This window comes from Molothrus aeneus, unplaced genomic scaffold (assembly GCF_037042795.1).
Source record: "Molothrus aeneus isolate 106 unplaced genomic scaffold, BPBGC_Maene_1.0 scaffold_36, whole genome shotgun sequence".
Lineage (NCBI taxonomy): Eukaryota > Metazoa > Chordata > Aves > Passeriformes > Icteridae > Molothrus > Molothrus aeneus.
The window spans coordinates 217312-235636 of NW_027099027.1; the positions used below are offsets into that span (position 1 = coordinate 217312).

The 18325-nt window shown below is 59.2% G+C and overlaps 1 protein-coding gene and 1 pseudogene across 1 annotated transcript in view; one reads left to right on the forward strand and one right to left on the reverse strand.

The window, feature by feature from the left end:
• Window positions 1–18325, reverse strand: part of LOC136570728 (uncharacterized) — a 2607743-nt pseudogene that overhangs the window by 195545 nt on the left and 2393873 nt on the right.
• Window positions 1–18325, forward strand: part of LOC136570729 (uncharacterized) — a 2347277-nt gene that overhangs the window by 83300 nt on the left and 2245652 nt on the right.

Consider the following 18325-nt stretch of genomic DNA (forward strand, 5'->3'; position numbering starts at 1 on the left):
TGCGGCAGGGCAGGCAGCCGAGCAGTGACAGACGAGGCCGTGTCTTCCATGCCCTGCGCAGGTGATTTCGGAGCCACTGGAAGCTGGAGATGGGAGCCCGCTCTCCTGACTTGAGGATGCAGAGGGTTTGAATTGCCAGGCTTCCGACGGCGAGGCTGATGTCATTTGTTTTGTCTTCAAGGGCTGCAAGAGAGAGCAACAGAGCCACGGTCAGAGCCGGATGTGTGGGGAGCCGAGGAGAGCCCCCAGCAAGGGCCATGCCAGGCGGCTCTTGCCATGGCCAGGAGGGAGCAGGGAGCAAGGCGATCAGGCCGAAGCTGCGGGCCAGCAATGGCCCCCGTGGCCCTGAAAGCTCAGTGTGCTCTGGCCACGGGAGCAGAGCCCTCCGCAGCCGGGGCAGGGCTTGCAGCTCCCCCCCGGCAGCCCCCGCTGCCAGCCCGCTGCCCTCACTCACCAGTGCAGATCAGCTGCAGCTCTCGCTGCTGCCCCCTCAGGCGCCGCCCGGCCATGCCTGTGAACACAGAGCCTGTCACGGCGGCAGCGGCACAGCTCCCTGCCAGCGGCGCTGCCGGCGCTGTGGCCACACGGGCTGCTGGCCCGGCAGGGCTCAGCCCGGCCCTTGGCGCACGCTGCCGCCCCAGGGCACGGCTGCCAGAGGGCGGCAGCAGCAATGCCCAGCCCAGGCGGGGCTCCACGGCGCCGGGCCCGGCTGGCGCTGCCGGGGCAGCAGGCGGGGCCGGGGCCGAGCTGCGGCGGGTCGGGCCGGGGAGGGGGCGCGGGCTCGTGGCTCACCCATGAAGCTGATGGCCGCCTCTCGCAGGGGCTCCTGTGGGCTCTGCAGGTAGCGCAGGGCCCGGCGCAGGTGCTCGGCCGCTCGGCTCCTGTCCTCTGCCAGCTGCAGAGAGCGGCAGGAGGGAAGGCTTGGCGCGGGCTCAGCCCCTGGGCCGGGCGCTGCCTGCGCCCGGCCCCGGCCTCCCCTGCCTGCGCAGCCCTGAGGCGCGGCCAGCAGCCGCCGGCCAAGGGCTCCCGAGGGGAGGGGGCAGCGGGCCGGCTGCTGCCCGGGGAGCCGCGGTGCTGCCCCGCAGCCCCGCCGGGCCGGGGCTCCACGGGCACCCGGCTCGGGCCCACGGGAGCCTGGAGAGGAGCCCGCGCGGCCTCTGGCTGCCGCAGCGGGCAGGGGCACAGCTGCCCGGCCCGCACACTGAGCGCCGCCCTCAGGGGCCTTCTCCAGCCTGAGCCTGGGCCTTGCAGGCCCTCCTTACCAGGCACTCGCTGAACTTGCACAGTTTCTGCTCCTTCACCAGCTTCTTGAGATCCCTCCTCTTCATCAACTTGACCGCACAAAGCAGCGCTTCCCGAGAAGCCTGGAGAGCAGCAGGGACGCCGAGATGGCCCCACAGCCCAGGGCACAGCACCCGCATCCCCGTGCCATAGCCTGGAGGAGGCTGCGATCCAGCAGGCGCAGGGCAGGAGGCAGCCGAGCCCCCTGCCAGGGGAACAGCAGCAGCCCACGAGTCCTCACCTCTGCCACACGCTGATTCTCATCATGGCAGTGGAAGAAGAGTGCAAGCAAGCTCTTTTGCACAGGGCTTTCCAAAGGGTTTTCTCTCTCTTCCAAATACTCCATCATGTCTCGGAAGAGTTTGATGGAGAGCAGCTGGACCTGGCTATTATCCTGTAGGAAAAAAAAAAGAAAAACTACCTCAGCGTTGGCTCCTGCAGGCCCCCCTGGGCACAGGGCTGGAAATGCACAGGGCACACAGTTTCCAGGCAGCAGCCAGTGGCTGTGGCTGGGGGCACAGAGCCTTACGTGGTCAAAGAGTGGCAGGAGCGCCTCAGCCAGCTGCAGGGCAATGGGGGTTGACATCAGAATATGTGATTTGTGCAGGAATAGAAAGATGAGTGTGATGAGGGTCATGCCAGCTATCTCTGCATCATTGTCGCACAGTAGGTCCATGAGGCATTGGGTCAGGCTCCACATTCTTTCGGCCTGTGCGGAACACAAGTCTGTGAAAGGCCATCCTGCTGCCGCAGGGCCCAGAGGCCAAAGGCCTGTCCCGAAGCACGCGGGCAGCTGAAGCGGGAGGCAGGAGAGCTGGGAGCAGCTGCTCCAGCGCCCCAAGCCCAGGCCAGGCCAAGTGACTGCGTTCCCAGCGCAGCTTCAGCCACCGCCCCCTTCTCACCATTGAGGGATCATCAATGAGCTCCAGCAGGGCCCTGAGCGCCAGGCGACGCCTCTCCCTGCACTCGCTCTGCAGGTACCTTGAAGAGACCTTCACAACACTGGCACCACATTCACTGGCATCCAGGCACTCGAGGAGCTGAAAGGCACAGGCCAGTGATGGGGGAGCCGGCCGGCAGGAGCCCGGAGCCGCACAGGGCTGGGCCCAGGCAGCAGCAGCAGCAGCAGCAGCAGCAGCAGCAGCAGCACAGGGCGCGGGCAGCGTCCCAGGTGGCTGCGGCTCCCAGAGGGCAGAGAGCTGGGAGGCAGCTCAGCCAGGCAGCGCTGCACACCCGGCTCACCTCCACAAGGAACGCCAGGGCGGGCAGATCCCAGTGTGGCTCCTGTGTGCTGAGCAGCCGGAGGAGGTGGAGTGCAATACTGACACCTAACCCAAGACAAGCATGGCGCATCTCCCTAGGAGGGCGAAAAAGGGACCAGGAACCTGAGCAAATCTCTCTGCTGGTCTTTCACCACCGTCCTGCAAGGGGACCTGGGCCCTTTAGGAGGTGTTTCCTCCTGTGCTCTCTCCCCTCCCAGCCTTTTCCATTCTGCTTGGCTGTCCCTCGGTGACAAGGCCCAGTGACCCAGGGCCATGGGGACTGTGTGGGACAGCCCGGGCACAAGGCACAAATGCCGGGAGCAATGGGGAGAAGGGGAGTCTCACCTGGCCAGCAGACCCACGGCATAGTGGCGGGTGTCAGCACAGAGCAGCGTGTCCCAGCCACGCTTGCGTTCCACTGACACCACCACCTCCTTGTACTGCTTTCGGCAGAGCAGGGACTTCAGGCTCTGCACTGCAAACCTGTGTGCACAGCAAAGGCCAGGTCACCCTGGCAGCACTGGCTCCTTGGCAGGCCACGTGGCAGGGACAGGAGGACTGGCATGGAGCACCTGTTGGGGCTGGTGGCAAGGCCATGCTCTTGCAGGCATTCCTTCCAGAAGGCATCGACCTCCTGTGGCATCTCTTCTGTGCTGAAGAACACTTGGAAGAGCAGATGCACAAATAGCTGGGGAAAATATGACGTCACTACACGTGGCACATGGGGCTCCTGGAGCATCTTCCACATCACCACGGTTGCCTGCAAGGGACAAAGACCCCCGAGACAGCGCTCAGTGCCCAGGTGTCCCTGGGGCAGGGCCCGAGCAGGGCAGGGAGAGGCCCAGAGAGACCTTGGCAGGGGGAGCACAGGGCCTGGTGGGCCTGAAGCTGCCCCTGGGCCAGGTTTGAGGCCAGTGCCTGAGGCAGGGAGATGCAGTGGGGGAAGGAGGATGGAGAGCTGCTGGAGAGGCGGCCTTGTGGCCAGCAAAGGCCACTTGCAGAAACTCACAGCCAGGCCAAAGACACCCGTTTTGTCCCCATCGGAGGTGCACGTGCTGCGCTCTGGCCAGCTGCCCAGCACATCCAGGAGGATCAGCAGCACTGGCTCTGCAGTCCTGGACGAGCACATGATGGTCTTCCACATGGAGATGGCAGCTCTGTGGGATTAGAGCTCTGTCTCAGGGGGGTCTCAGACACAGCACCGTGGCCTGGGCATCCCTAGGGGCCCGGGCTGACCGCCGGCTTTGCCTGTGCCCACTGGGCCTGGCCAGCAGCAGCCAGGCAGCCCAGCCCTGTGGGGACAGGCCCCTGAGGGGCGGCAAGGGAGCATGGCAGCAGGCTCGGGGGCTGACGTGCCAGGCCTGGGAATGGCAGCAGCCAGAGGGCCCTGGAACTCTCTGTTGCTCAGACGCCTGGGCCAGGCGGTACAGGGTGATGGGCTGGGGAGGCCTGAGCCCTCTGGGCAGGTGGGCCCCATACCTGTCACAGGACGGGGCCACACGCAGGAGCGTCACCACTGCCTCACCCGGGTGTGCTCTGGTGAGATTCAGCAGGGCCTTGTCCAGCCTGTGCTGGGCAGAATCATTGGCCAGGAGCCATCGGTGAATGGACCTCACCATGGCTGGCACCTGGAGAAGGCACGGGGAGACTTGGAAAGCTGCCAGAGGGAGCGATGTCCCCAGGGTCCCCAGAGAAGTGCTTCCCTTGTCAGCGCACTGCCATGGCCTCAAAGGCTCCCAGGGACCAGCAGGCGTGGCTGGGGAAGCCACGGGACTCATGGGGGAATTGAAGCCTGGCCCCAGGCTGCTCACTTGTTCTGGCCTGGCAACACCCTTCTCCAGGAGCAAATCCAGCAGGGCGGCACTGGTCTCATGACTGAGGAGCTCTGAGTGAGCTCTGAGCCCAGTGCCCATGGTGCTGGTCTCTTCCTGCCCAATGCTCCGGATAAAGTCGCAGACGAGCTGTAGGAGAAGGGCAAGAAGCCGGGGATGTTGCATGGAGTGCTGCACACACGGTGCTGGGCTGAGCAGGGACAGCAGGCCCAGCCCAGGTGGGGGTGGCTGCAGGTACCTGCGCTGTTCTGCGGAAGCGGCCACGGCTGGATTCCTGCTCTTGTGTGCGCTCCAGGGCTGCATCTGGCAAAGAGCGAGCGCAGCCAGAGCTGAGGGGCTGCGGGAGAGGCCGGAGAACAGAGCCCAGCCCTGCGCTGCCCAGGCAGGGAGAGCCCCGGGATGCCCCAGGGGATGGAGCACGGCCACTGCGGGGTGTCTGCCCGGCCCCTCTTCCCTCCTGTCCATGGGCATTTCCCCAGGGGATGGCATGGCATGGCATGGCATGGCATGGCATGGCATGGCATGGCATGGCATGGCATGGCATGGCATGGCATGGCATGGCATGGCATGGCATGGCATGGCATGGCATGGGCCCAAGTTGACTGCAGGCTCCAGCCCTACAGCCCAGCTCTGCCACTCACCCTCCTGCGGTGGATGGAACGGCACCACCTCTTCTGTCTCCTGGGCTGGGGCAGCTCCAGGGCCTTCTTCTTCCTCCTCCTCCTCCTCCATCCAGGCCAGCTTGGGCACTCTCGGGGGTCTCTGCTCCATGGCTGTGCCTGGAGCTACTTGCAGGAGAGATGCCTTGGGAAAGCTCCGGGGCACCAAGTCCCACGCTCTGCCCTTGAGGGCAGCTGCAGAATAGAAGCCTCAGGAAGGCCACGGGTCAGCGAGTCCTGTGCTCTGGCCTCGAGCTCAGCTGCAGGAACAGCGCCGCGGAGAAGCTCCGGGTCAGACGGGAGCGAGTGCGCTGTGCGGGGGCTCCTCACGGCACCGCTCTGTCCCCTTGTGCCCCGTTGCGTGTTGCCAGCAGCCGGGCAAGCTTCTATTTCCCACGTGTCACAAAGGGGCCTTGGACACCGGCTTCCGTTCCATGGCACGGTGACCGTGCTGCAGCGTGCCACCCAGGGCCCTTGCACACACTGCCTTCTGCCCCGGGGCCACCCCCGGCCCAGCCAAAGTGGCCCAGCTTGGAAGGAATCCCTGGCCCCAGGTGTCTGAGACAGCCCGCACAGGATCTTTAGGAAGGGCTCAGAGCATCAGCAAACGCTGCCCGGCTCTGCGGGCTCAGTCCTATCCCCATATCTTTTCCCAAGAGCATTTGAATTTCTAAATGAGAATCATTTGAAGGGAGGGGTTTGACATTTTCCATTTCAGAGAAGGCTTCTGCCTTCCTTAGCAGACACCTCTCTTTTCAAACCAAGACAATTGTTTATCATCTTGCAGATCTGCACTTGCTGGGCAGCCCCGTTTTACACCCAGGGCCTGGAGAACCATTCCCAGCAACTGGGAAAATCCTAGCTGCTCCATCCTCCCAGAGATGAGGTCTCCAAATTTGCCCCGAAAGTGGCTCCAGCTTTTAGAGGCCAAAAAGAGCAAGTCCCAGTGACTTGATGATAGTTGTAGCCCAGAAAGCCCTGCAGCTGATGGCACACTTGACAATCAGCAGGGGACACAGCTAGGCCAAAGCCCAGAGCTCTGCCGCGAGCCTTTCTCCTCAAATACCCTTCAAACAAACCTCCATGCAAGTCAGTTGGGAAAGTTTCTTCAAATGATCCATTTCTGGCACCACAGAACTGCACAGGGTTCTGTGAAAGATTCTAAAGCAGCTGCTCTGGAGTCCAAGAGCCAGCACTAAGAGTCCTTGTCATCTATTTGTAGCTAAATCCCACTTTGGGCCATTTGAAGGAGTTTGGAAGGAGCTAGAGAGCGGACCTCTGAGTTTTTCAGATGATGCCATTGCTTTTTCTTCTCTTCTACATAGACAGGAAGGGTGAGTTTGGCTCACATCTGCACCGCATGGCTCACAGGGCTGCAAGACTTGTAGTTACAAGAGCTTTGAAGGATTTCTTGGTCAAGAAGACACAGCCAACAAGGATATTTATGTTTTGGAGCCAATCCCTCAAGACTTCGTCTTACGGACTCATGCTCTCGGGGTCTCTCGCTGGTCAGAGTGAGCCCGAGATAAGTTCCAAAGTCTCTTTTCCCAGCCCGGTGCTCGAAGAAGGAGTCAGAGCTCTTCATTTCCCGCTCTCAAGGTTGTTTCTTGTATCTTATCTATAAAATTCTTTCTCCTGTACTGCCAAGGTCCTCTCAGCAAGACAGTCTAAGGCACTCTGCCTGCCCCAGGGCGGTGTTATCTTTTAATCCTAAAAACTACCTGTACGATATTTACAATTACTTTCCAATACCTATCACCTATGTTAGACAGTAAGCTTCTACTCTTAACCATTCTAAAAGTGCCAACATCACAGCAGAAGATGAAGGCCAAGAAGAAGGAGAAAGGCTAGACACGTCCAGATTCCTCCATCTTGCCCCCTGAAGCCCCATTCTAGAAACCCCAAAAATCTATTTTTCACCCTGGGATAAATTCACTATCATTCTACGTAAACTGTCATGGCTCACAATTCTTCATGTAAGGTTGATTTTTCCAAGGGCTAAATCAAAGGCACAGGGGTCTTGGGCTCTGTGCCAGGGTCTCTGAGCGCCCTGGGCAGGGGCTCAAGTCCTCCAGGGCAGCCAGAGGAATTTCCTGGGATCTGACAAGAAGCCCTGTTGTAGTCCCTGCGTGCAAGAGTTTACTTGATCCCTTTGATGCCAGAGAGCACCAAGGACTTGAACCTTGCTGGAGTCCAGCCCTGCCTGCCTGTCATGGAGAAGAGGGAAAAGATGAAGAACCTGGGCGGTGGTTGAGCCAAATTGGCATTTTTCCATTTCTGATTTCCTCCCAGCTTTTGCAGCAGGGCAACAACCCCATCACTGCAAAGCACTTCCTTTTGCAAGGCACACACTGACCTTGGTGGAAGCTCAGGGCTCTTGAAGGGGCTGCTGCAGTTGGCAACGGGAGCTGTTGTTGAATTTTTCACGTTGCTTAACCCCCCCTGCCAAATGCCATCAAGCGGTTGAGGAAGGACAAAAAAGATTACCCTGGAGGAAAGTAGGCCAAGAGCTTGGAAAAGGAGGAAAGAAACGCTCCGATGATGACAATGACAAAAAACCCAATTTATTTCTGACAGCAAATGAACACCGGCCGCCCTCCAGCCCTCCCAGCCTGGCAGGCCGAGCGGTGCCGTTCCCATGGCATGAGGTGCTGGCAGCCTGCGGAGAGAAACCAGAGAGCCACGGTCAGTGGCAGCAGGCTCCTGTCCCCCTGTCCCGCCATGGCCTGTGCCCGGGCAGGCTGCTGGCTGTGCTCAGAGCCCAAACCTCCCGACTCATTCTCTGTCTTTAGAGAAGGGCAGCGGGGCAGGCCACGTTCCACCTCCTCTGCTTAATCCCGGCACAGCAACCTCCTCAGCAGCTGCAAGAGCGGGATGCCCGTGTGCCCGCTGCCGCCTGCCCGGAGCCCTTCTGCCAGCCGAGCTGTGGAGCCGGGTGCCCACCTCTGGAGAGCTGCTGCCAGGAGAGGAGCCGATCCCAAACCAGGTCCTCCTCCTTCTGGAAGGGGCTGTCCCTGCAGACCGTGGCCCCTGGGGCAGCGCTGGCACTGGACGCGCTCCATGGACGCTGCAGGCGCTTCCCCGTCCGGTCCGGGCACCAGGTGTAATCCTCCTGGGAAAAACAAAGAACAATTGCATGAAAGTCAATTCAAAACAAGACTTGGAAACAAGAAAAAACACAAAGCCTCTCACTGTTTCATGGGCCTGAGGAGGGTCTGACCACTCCATGTGAGAATTAAACCTGTCCACGGGTGGGGAAAATCCCCACCTTTCCGGCCCGTAAACGCACCCCTTCCTCAAGGGCGTGCAGAGCAGACCAGCTGGGGCACGGCTTCGGAACCCGTCCCCCTCTGCCGCCCCCATCCACATGGATGGATGCTTTTGTCAGGCTGGCTGCCCCCGCCTCAGCCCCTGCCAGGCTGGCTGGCAGAAGCTGTCAGCAAGGCCAGGAGCCGGCTCCCCTTCCACAACATCCATCCCCTGTCCTGCCAAAAAGCAGCTCGGCGGCCAGCGGAAAAATTAATATTCCCCAGCGCCGCCGAGCGGGGAACCTCCGGCGCGTGGCCAGGCCGAACCCTGCCGTGCCTGGAAGCACCAGCATCCCCCGCCCCTGTGCCGGCTGGGGACTCATCTTGATTCCATCGGGGCGCAGAGCGTGTCCTCCAGGCAGGGGCTGCAGCCAAAGCCAATCGGCTCTGCCCCGCCAGCGGCCAGCTCCAGGATGGTGTTCCCAGCTCCACGTCGTGCTCCAGAAGAACGCGCCAGCTGTGCCTCAGCTTGCGGGGACATCACGATGCCATTGAGCTGCAGGGGGATGTTTCCCCTGTCCCAGTCCATGACACCTTCACCACACTGCCACCACTTCTCCAATGGGACGGGCAGCACGGAGCCGCTCCCTCCACAGCTCACGGGGACCAGCGGAAGCAGCATCTCCTTGGCTGCGCTCTCTCCTCCGTGCCGCGGCCGCAGGGAAACGCTCCGGGGTTTTCTTCCAGCGCCACGAGACGCGTGCCGCTGCTGCTTGCTGGGCTCCTGGATCCTCCTGTGCACAGGGAGGCATCTCTGCTGTCTCCTGGGCCAGGCAGGGCTCCTGCAGCCAAGAATGCTCAAAAAGGTCTGCCAGTGCTGGCCTGTCTGTGGGCTCCATGCATAAACACCACCTGATGAGGTGCTGGCACTCTGCGGAGAGAAACCAGAAACCGCCGCTCAGCGGGACAAGGCTCCTGTCCATGCTCTCCCACATTCCACAGTGCCCAGGCCACACCAGGAGTGCTCAGAGCTGCAGCCAAAAGTTTCCTATCGATCCTCTCTTGCGGAGGACACCAGCACAGAGGCACAGGTGCCACCTCCTCCAGCTAAGCCCAGGAGATGCACCTCCTCACCATCTGCAAGAGCAGGACGCTTATGTGCCAGCCGCCCCTCCCAACCCTGTTTGTTCTTCCCCTCATGCCTTGAAGGCGCATCCCCACCTTGAGACACCCAGGGTGGGAAGAAGAGCTGGCCCCGGACGATGTCCTCGTTGCTGTGGAAAGGAAGGTGCCCTCAGAGCAGCTCATAGAGCAGGATGCCCAGGGACCAGATGGTGGCTGGCTGGCCATGGTAGCAGCCAAAGAGGATCCACTCCGGTGGGCTGTACTCCTGCGTTCCCATGGGACACAGGCGCAGCTCAGCAGGCCCATGCTGCTCCCTCCCTCCCAGCCAGCTCCCGTTCCACAACAGCCAGCCCCTGCCCTGCCACAAAGCAACTTGGCTGCAGCTGGCTGAAGGTGGATTCCCCCTCCTTCCTTCCCTCCTTCCTTCCCTCCCTCTTCCCCCTCTGCTAGCCAAGGGGGGAATTCCGCTGCCCGGCTGGGCCCCGGCTTTGGGCTCACCTGACATCCGGGTGTAGAACGTGTCCTGGAGGATCGTGCCGCAGCCGAAGTCGATGAGCTTCGCCTCGCCCGTGGCCAGGTCGACAAGGACGTTCTCGGCCTTGATGTGGCGGTGCAGGACGCCGCGGCTGCTGCAGTGCCCCATGGCCTCCAGCACCTGGCGGAACAGTCCCTGCGCCACGGGCTCCGTCAGGAACCGCCGCTCGTGCAGGAAGTACCAGAGGTGCTGACAGCGCTGCGGACGCTCCATGAGCAGCGCGAAGCCCTCGGGCACCTCGAACCAGTCCAGGAGCCTCACGACGCTGGAGAAGCCAGGCCGCGACACCATCCACAGCAGCGCCAGCTCCAGGGCCACAAGGGCGCGCTTGTGCTGCGGGGGGACCGTGATGCCATCAGCAGGGCCGATGCTGCGCTGCGCCTCAGGCAGCCCCTGCCCGGCCCCACCGCGGCTCGCCATGGCCCGGCCCGGGGCGCTGCGCGGCCCCCGCTCACTCCACGCTCGCTGCCCTCGCAGCGTTCCGGCTGCCGCCCTGCTGGGCCTCGCCTCAGGCCCGCCCGGCACGCCCCGCTGGCTCCTCCCGCTGGCCCCGCTCACTCCCCAGCCACGCCCACTCCGAGATGCGCTCCCGGGACACTCGCTTGATGGCCGCCTGCGAGCCAAGGCTGAGCTCATCGCCCGCCGCCCTCCGAGCCGGCCCCGTCTCTTCCCGGGGCGCCGTCGGTGAGGCAGGGACCGGAGTAAACGCTGCCGCAGCCGCCGCTGCCCCTGCGGGCGGCACAGCGCTGCCGCTCTTCTGCCCAGGGCACCCGCCCGCCCGGCGCGCTGCTGCTTGCCGAGCTGCCCCGGGCTGCGGCGGCTCGGGGCCGGCGGCCGAGCTGGCGAGCGGCGGAGCTCGGAGCGGGGCAGCTGCCGGCCACGCTGTCGGCCACGGGGCAGGAGCTGGGCAGCAGCGGGGCGGCTGCGGGCGGAACCGTGGCAGGGGCTTCATTCGGGCCCGGGGCCTCGGCCGGGGCTGGGCCAGAGCCAGCGCCAGGTGCAGCCAAAAGCCCACACTGCTCCGCCAGCACCAGAGCAAGCGGCTCTTCCAGCGGCGCCACAGCCAGGACGGAGAGAGCCCGGCCGAGGCAGAACCACGGCGGGCCGGGCAGGGGCGGGCATGGGGCGGCCCCGCCGAGGGGCCCCTTGCGGGACGCGGCATCAGCCGGGCTGGGAGAGGCGGAACATGGACGGCGTGGCCCAGCACGGGACGGGAGTACAGTGAGTGTGAGAGGGAGAAGAGGATGGGGAGCGAGTGGGAAGTCGAGTGCAAAACCAATCAAGAGAAGCACTGCTGCTGCTGCTGCTGCTGCTGCTGCTGCTGCTGCTGCTGCTGCTGCTGCGGAGCCTCCGGAGCTCGCGGCCGTTCCTCCGTTGCCCCCGCGAACCCAACGGAGGAGCCACCGCGTGCCCCAAGGAACAAAAGAGAGAAACAAACAAATCACACCCCAAAGTCATTCCTATTAGAGAAGTAACCAAAGAAAACAATGTAGCAATAACGAAGACTGTTGGCTTCTGGCTTCTTTCTTCTTTGCATGAGACCAAGCATTTCATGGGGAACAGTTGCCTCTTCTGACAATTTTGCCAGAGTGGACAGGAGCAGAGCATTTACTTTTCAAGTAGAAAAGGGAAATCGTGTCAGTAATGTCATCTCTTTTCATCCTCTGTTGACACAGTTGCAGGCTGCCAAAAGACATGGTCTGCAGTGTGGAACTTGGGGCCAAGTTTCTTTTTCTGCTAGAGGATGAGGAGGGGAAGTATCCCAGAATCATGGAGTCGTGGCATGGTTTGGCTTGGAAGGGATCTGGAAAATCCCATGGCTGCAACCCCCCTGCTGTGGCTGGGGACCCCTTGCACTGGACCGGCTTGTCTAGAGCTCCATGCAGCCTGGCCTTGAACACTGTCAGGGACGGGACACGCACACCTTCTCTGGGCAACCTGTTCCAGGAGAGTCTTTTTTCTGATCCCTTACCTAAACCTAATCTCTCTCCATTTGGATCCATGCTCCCTTGTCCTGTCCTTGCCTGCCCTCATACAAAGTCCCTGTCCAGCTTTCTTGTGTGTTGCCCTCAGGTACTGGAAGGCCACAGCTGGATCAAGGCTGGGTCTCTTTCCCAGGCTGAAGAAGCCGAGCTATGTCAGCCTTTCCTTGTAGGAGAGGAGCTGCAGCCCCGGCACCATCTGGGTGTCCCTGCTGGGCCCCTGCTGCAGCGTGTCCACGTCCTTGCCGTCCGTGCCGGGGAGCCCGGCAGAGCCGGAGGCAGCGCTGCAGGTGCAGGGTCAGCGGCGGGGAGGAGACCCGGCCCTGGCAGCAGCTCCGGGAGCAGCGATTGGCGCTGGGCCGCCCGCACTGCAGAGAGCCGGGGCCCTTGTGCCCAGGGCGCCTTTCCCCGCCGCCCGCCCGCCCGCCCGCTCGGGGGAAATGCCCCCTGTGCCGCCCCTCAGGGCCGCCCCTCGCCGCTGCCCCGGGGCTCCCGGCGCCGCCTGGAGGGGCCCAGGCCTCGGCCTCACCCTGCTCAGCCCGAGGCCTGGAAAAGCAGATTCAAACACCCACCCAGAAAGTGCCCCAGGATGCCAAGGTCAATCTTTTGTCACGAGCATGGCTTTGCTATCAGAGTCTGAACGGGAGTAGAAAATCACCAGGGGAAAAGAGCATGAACAAGTTCTGCCTTGGCACTACCTCAAGCTGTGGGGTACCAGTTGTTGGTTTCACTGGCTCTGGATTGAAGGCACTTGAGACAGTAATTCATGTTCAGACTCAAGTGTTTATTATTTCTTATCAGTAAAACAGCCTCATTACTGGGAGTTCAGCAGCTTTTCATTAGAAGGCACAAAATGGCCAACAATCTCTTGTTCCAAGGTCTTTTAAGACTAAACTATCCAATTAGGAACTGACACCTAGATTATTTTCCCTTTTAACCCAATAACTGATCCCATAGAGCCTGCAATGTGGAATTTCTGCCCAATTACAAAAAGCCACCCAAACCCATGAAGAAGAAGGAAGAAGCATGAAGAAGAAACCCAGGACGAAACACTGTGCCCTCCATTTTGCTTCCACACACAACATACTAAAAATCCCAAAACCTCAATTTCTCGGAGTCAGAGTGGAGCAAAGCCCAAAAACTGGAGGTGATAAGAATGGACTAAAACCACAACCAAGGAATCTGCATCGCCCTGAAATACCTTTCCCCTTACATCAGCCTGGTGCATATTCATAGACCCTCATGCATATCCATAAACTACTTTACATATTCCAGGAATGATTTTACATGGCCCCTCCCTGGGTCTGCCTTTTCAGAGCATGTGTGTTTCTTGGCTGTGGTTTTGGCTCCTTCTCTTTATCACTTCCAGTTTTTGGGCCTTGGTGCACTGTGCCTTCAGACAGGGAGTGCTGATAGTTGGCAGATCTGTACAGGTGTCCTCATCCCGTGTGCATTGGATGTTATCCCACCCAAGCAGGCAGTTTAACACAAGCAGCCTTTTCACAAACTTAATTAACGACAGAAATAAAAACTATAGAACAAAGTTACTTTCAGAAACAGTCCCAGCCCATATTTGATCCCAGTCCAGTTGATCTCAGTCTGTGTGGTCCTGATCCATATGGTCCCACTCTGTGGAGTCCCAACCCATAGGATCCCAGCCCATATTTGATCCCAGTCCAGGTGATCCCAGCCCATATTTGATCCCAGCCCATATTTGATCCCAGTCTGTGGGGTCCTGCACACACTCCCAGGGTCTGGAATTCCAGTTCTCAGCCAGGAAAAAAATGTTCCTGCCCTTGAACTTCCTTCCTATCCCCTCAACAAATTGCAATAAAATTATAAACAAAGAAATAATAATTGAAATTAAATAAATTATAATAAAAATAAAATATAAAAATCTCAACTCTTCTTTACAATGATTCAACTCCAACAATAATTCAACTCAAACCAACAATAACTATTACTATAATATTACCAATGTATATAAATAAACAAATTATATATCAAGAAATACCTTTTGAAAATTTTAACTCGATGACTAATGTACTTTAGATAAAATTATCTAAAGAAACTACCATGCAATCTAACGCATCTTAGTTAAACAATTCATATTACAAATATACTAAACACAAAACCAAACACCACTACAATTTCTCAGACATTTCAACCCAACAATTAAACTTTAATGACATCCTTAAGTACTCTTGAAAAATTAAAATTATTTTTAAAAAATTAATTGTGTGTGGGTGTTTTATTTCAATATTGGTTTTTGGATTGTTTGGGTTAGATGAATTAAAAAATGGGATTTTTATAGGAATTGAATCAGCTGAGAAGGTGGCACTCTGCAAACAGAATTGACTGAAAATAAATGGGACAGAAATCAGTAACTCTGAAAGTTTTATTTGCTATCAAATACAACCCACACACCCAGCCCCACACAATCCCCATCCCATTGCCCCAAATTGGGATCCCATTTCTCCCAGTCTCCTTCCAACCCCATCTCACCCTGGTGGCTGTGGAATGGATTGAGTTTGGCATGGGATTGAGTTTTTTTGAGGAGGGAACAAGGAATTTGAGGTAGGATTGAGCCTTTTTGGGTTAAAATTCAGTTATTTTCAGTGGAATTTGAGTGGTTTTGAGGTGACAGATCGATCCCTCTTGGCTTTTGGAGTAGAGAGAGAGGGAGAAGAGAAAAAAATTAAGGCCAAACAAACGGACAAGCAGCCAGGAGTGTTCCCAACATGGATCACAGGGAATGTGAGTGACCAGGGCTGTGCCCAAAGTGCCTCCTCCAGTGGGGGATGGAGCTGCAGCAGCGCACGAAGCTCTTCCCGCACTCGGGGCACTCGCAGGGCTTCCCTTACCGGTGCCTCCGTTGGTGTTGGGTCAAGGTAGAGCTGCAGGAGAAGCTCTTCCCACACTGGGGACACTTGTAGGGCCTCTCCCCAGTGTGGATGTGCCGGTACCTGACGAGGTCGGAGTTGTGCTTGAATCCCTTCCCACAGTCGGGGCATTGGAAGGGCCTCTCCTCTGTGTGACTCTGATAGTGCAGGAGAAGATGGGAGCTGGTCTGAAACCTCTTCCCACACTTGGAACACTCATAGGGCCTCTCCCCTGTGTGGGTCCTCTGGTGCTTGATCAGGTGGGAGCTCCGGCTGAAGCTCTTCCCACACTCCCCACACTCATAGGGCCGTTCCCCAGTGTGGATCCTCTGGTGGCTGATCAGGTTGGAGCTCGTGCTGAAGCTCTTCCTACATTCCCCACACTTGTAGGGCTTCTCCCCCGTGTGGGACCTCTGGTGCACGATCAGGTTGGAGCTCGTGCTGAAGCTCTTCCCACACTCCCCACACTCGTAGGGCCGTTCCCCAGTGTGGATCCTCTGGTGCTTGATCAGCTCGGAGTTCCACCTGAAGCTCTTCCCACACTCCACGCACGCGTGGGGCTTCTCCCCATCATAGAGCTGCTCATGGAGCACCAGCTCCGAGCTCTGGCTCCATCTCCGGCCGCCTTCCCGGCCCAGGCTGGCTCTTTCCCCCTCACATCCCCGCCATCTGCGTTTGCAGCCCCTCCTCGAGCGGCATCTCCGGGGCTTTTCCTCCCCATTGGCTTCCTGCGCCGTGGAGCCGCTCAAAACGGCCTCTGCCACCAGGTTCTGCCGCGGGCATTTGTCCTCCCTGCTCTCCATGCTCAGCTCCTGCTCTGGGCGAGGAAGGACAAGGACAGCATGGGATTTGCCTCCGTGCCACAGGCAAGGGCATCGAGATCCCCCCAGGCCGTCTCTGGGGACGCACTGCCCCCTCTTGGCTCTCCCCATTTCGGGATGCCGGGGCTGTTTGGGCTCCCGGGCTCCCTTCTCCCCTCATTCTCTGCTCTGGGCTGCAGCGGCTCCAAGGAGTCCCCCCTGCCCCTCTCCAGGCTCTTGAGGCTCCCGCCAATGGCGGCGCTCCCCCCTCTCTGGCCTCCCCACTTTGGCCTCCTGGGGGACACAGGGCTCTGCTCCTCCAGGCTGCCTCTGCCGGCAGCCGCCACCGCCACCCCCCGATGTCCCCCCGAGGGGCCTTTTCCGCTCAGCCTTGGACTTCTTCATTCTCCAAACATCCCCCCAAAAACCCAACCCAGGGACCCCCCGGGATATCCGGGCCGGGCTCCCCCTGCCCGCTCACCTGCGCCATGGGGGGGGCGATGATCCCACAGGTGGGGGCTGCGAATTCAGGCAGGGATCGAGACCGCGTGGCTCCCGCAGCTCAGCCTCGATCCGCCTTTGTCCCTCCTCCTCCTCTTACTCCCGCTCCTCCTCTGTCCTATCTCCACCTCCCTCTCCTCCTCCCCCCTATACCCGCCTCCTTCACTGCTCTTTCTCCTCCCGCTCCTCCTCTTCCATCCCCCCTCCTCCTCCTCCCCTGTCTTATCCCCACCTCCTGCTCCTCTTCCATCCCGCCCCTTCCATTCCTTCTCCTCCTTCTCCCCCCTTACCCCGCCTCCTCCTCCCCCTCCATCCCTGCCCTTCCCTCCCTCCTCCTCCTCCCCCAGCAGCAGCCACACCCTCGGTGCCCCGTTCCCGCAGCCCTCGCAGCCCGCGGCAGCAGCGGCGATGGAGCCGGGACAGGTCGGCATGGGCAGCGCGGGGCTCTCGGCTGCTCCCAGCCGCTGCGGGCGGGGGGAAGCCGGCCCGGGCCAAAGGAGAGGCAAACTGGGCAAACTTTGGGCAGATCACAAAGCTAAGGATGCAGCAGAAAATGGAGCTGAAAGAGTTATTTTAATATTAACTCCAAACGAGGAAAAACTGGAAATTCCAAAGTTTAGGGAAGCCGAGAAAAAAGAATTAAACAAGATAGGAAATGAACAAGATAAATCAGGGAAATAGAAACTTCTACATGGAAGACAATTACTTAATAAAATGTGCTTACTAGGAAAATACTAGAAGACGTGCATCAGAAACCCCACTGGCGTACTCAAGCTTTGTGTGATCATTTTTTAAGGAATTTTGGGTGCACTGGGATTTTTGGTGTAGCAAAGCAAGTAACTGAAAGATGCTTAATTTGCCAAAGGATAAATAAAAAGGTGATGAGAAAAACAACATTAGGAGGTCATGAGTTAGCTCGTCGACCATTTCAAAATATCCAAGCAGAAGTTTAGATTTGTTAGGTTCTGGATTTATTTGGAAAAAAACCCATTTAATCTAGAAGAAAGAGAATATGCCATATGTTAGACAGGAGATTTTAGGAGAATAAAAATCTTTGAAGTATCAGAAACCCCCGAGGAAAAAAACAAGAAAATAAAAAGGGGAAATGAAAGGGAGGGGAACAAGAGGAAAAGTCAGAAAGAGAGTGGGATCCTCTGCAGCTCTTGCCCCCTCCGTTCGCGGCCGAGGCGCCTGTCCCGGGTCCCGGCTCGCTGCCCGCCTCAGCTCCGCCTGCCCCGGTTTCCATCCCAGGTGCGGGCTCACTGCCCAGGGCAGCTCCACCTGCCCCGGCGCTGGCGGTGAATTTGTGTGCCCTGGCCCCACTGCCCGGCCCGCGGCCGCTCTGCCGGCCATGCTGGGGAAGATGGGGGTTGCTCTGTCCTGCCGCGTGGGCCGAGGTCACCGCGCCGACCGCACCGAGGGCGGGTCCCAGCCATCCCATCCCCGGCTGCCCTGCCCGTGCCAGCTGCGCTGGGCAGCGCCGCTGCTGCCGGGGTCTCCCACCTGCCTTTGCTCTGCTGGGAGCTGCCGGATCAGCCGCCATAAGCCATGTGGGGGCTGCCCACGCTCCGGCTCGGCCTCCACGGGAAGATCCCCCTCTGGCGATTCCGGCAGCAGACCCTGCCCACACTCCGACCGAGCCTCGGCGGGATATCCTCCCCTGACCCCGTCCTGCTCTGAGTTACGTCCCCTTGGTAACCACAGCTCCGGCTGTTCAGGGAAAATCCCTCTCTCTACAGGAAGCACCTTATCGAAACACTAGGAGCTCAGTTAAAAGGCAGCCCTCTCCAAATTCTTTCTCAAAACACGGGAGAAAGGCTATAGAAGGTAAAAAAGTGAAAGAGTTAGATGAAGGGATTGCTCTATTGCCGTTAAGAGAGGTTCCCATGGCAGGGATGCGCTGCCCCGCCCCGCGGGAGCCACCGGCGCCCCTGCCAGCCGTGCCCGGAACTGCCCCCAAGGGGAAAGCGCCGCAGCCGAAAGGCCGGGACCGGCTCCGGGCTCTGTTTGTTGTCACTGCCGGAGCTGTTTATACACACTACTATTATTATATTATACACACTAGTAAAGAACCGTTATTCCTAATCCCATATCTTTGCCTGAGAGCCCCTTGATTTCACTATCCTAAAAATTAAGAGGGAGGGGTTTGCATTCTCCATTCCAAGAGAGGCTTTTTCTGCCTTCCCAAGCAGACACCTGTCTTGTAAAGCAAGACAAG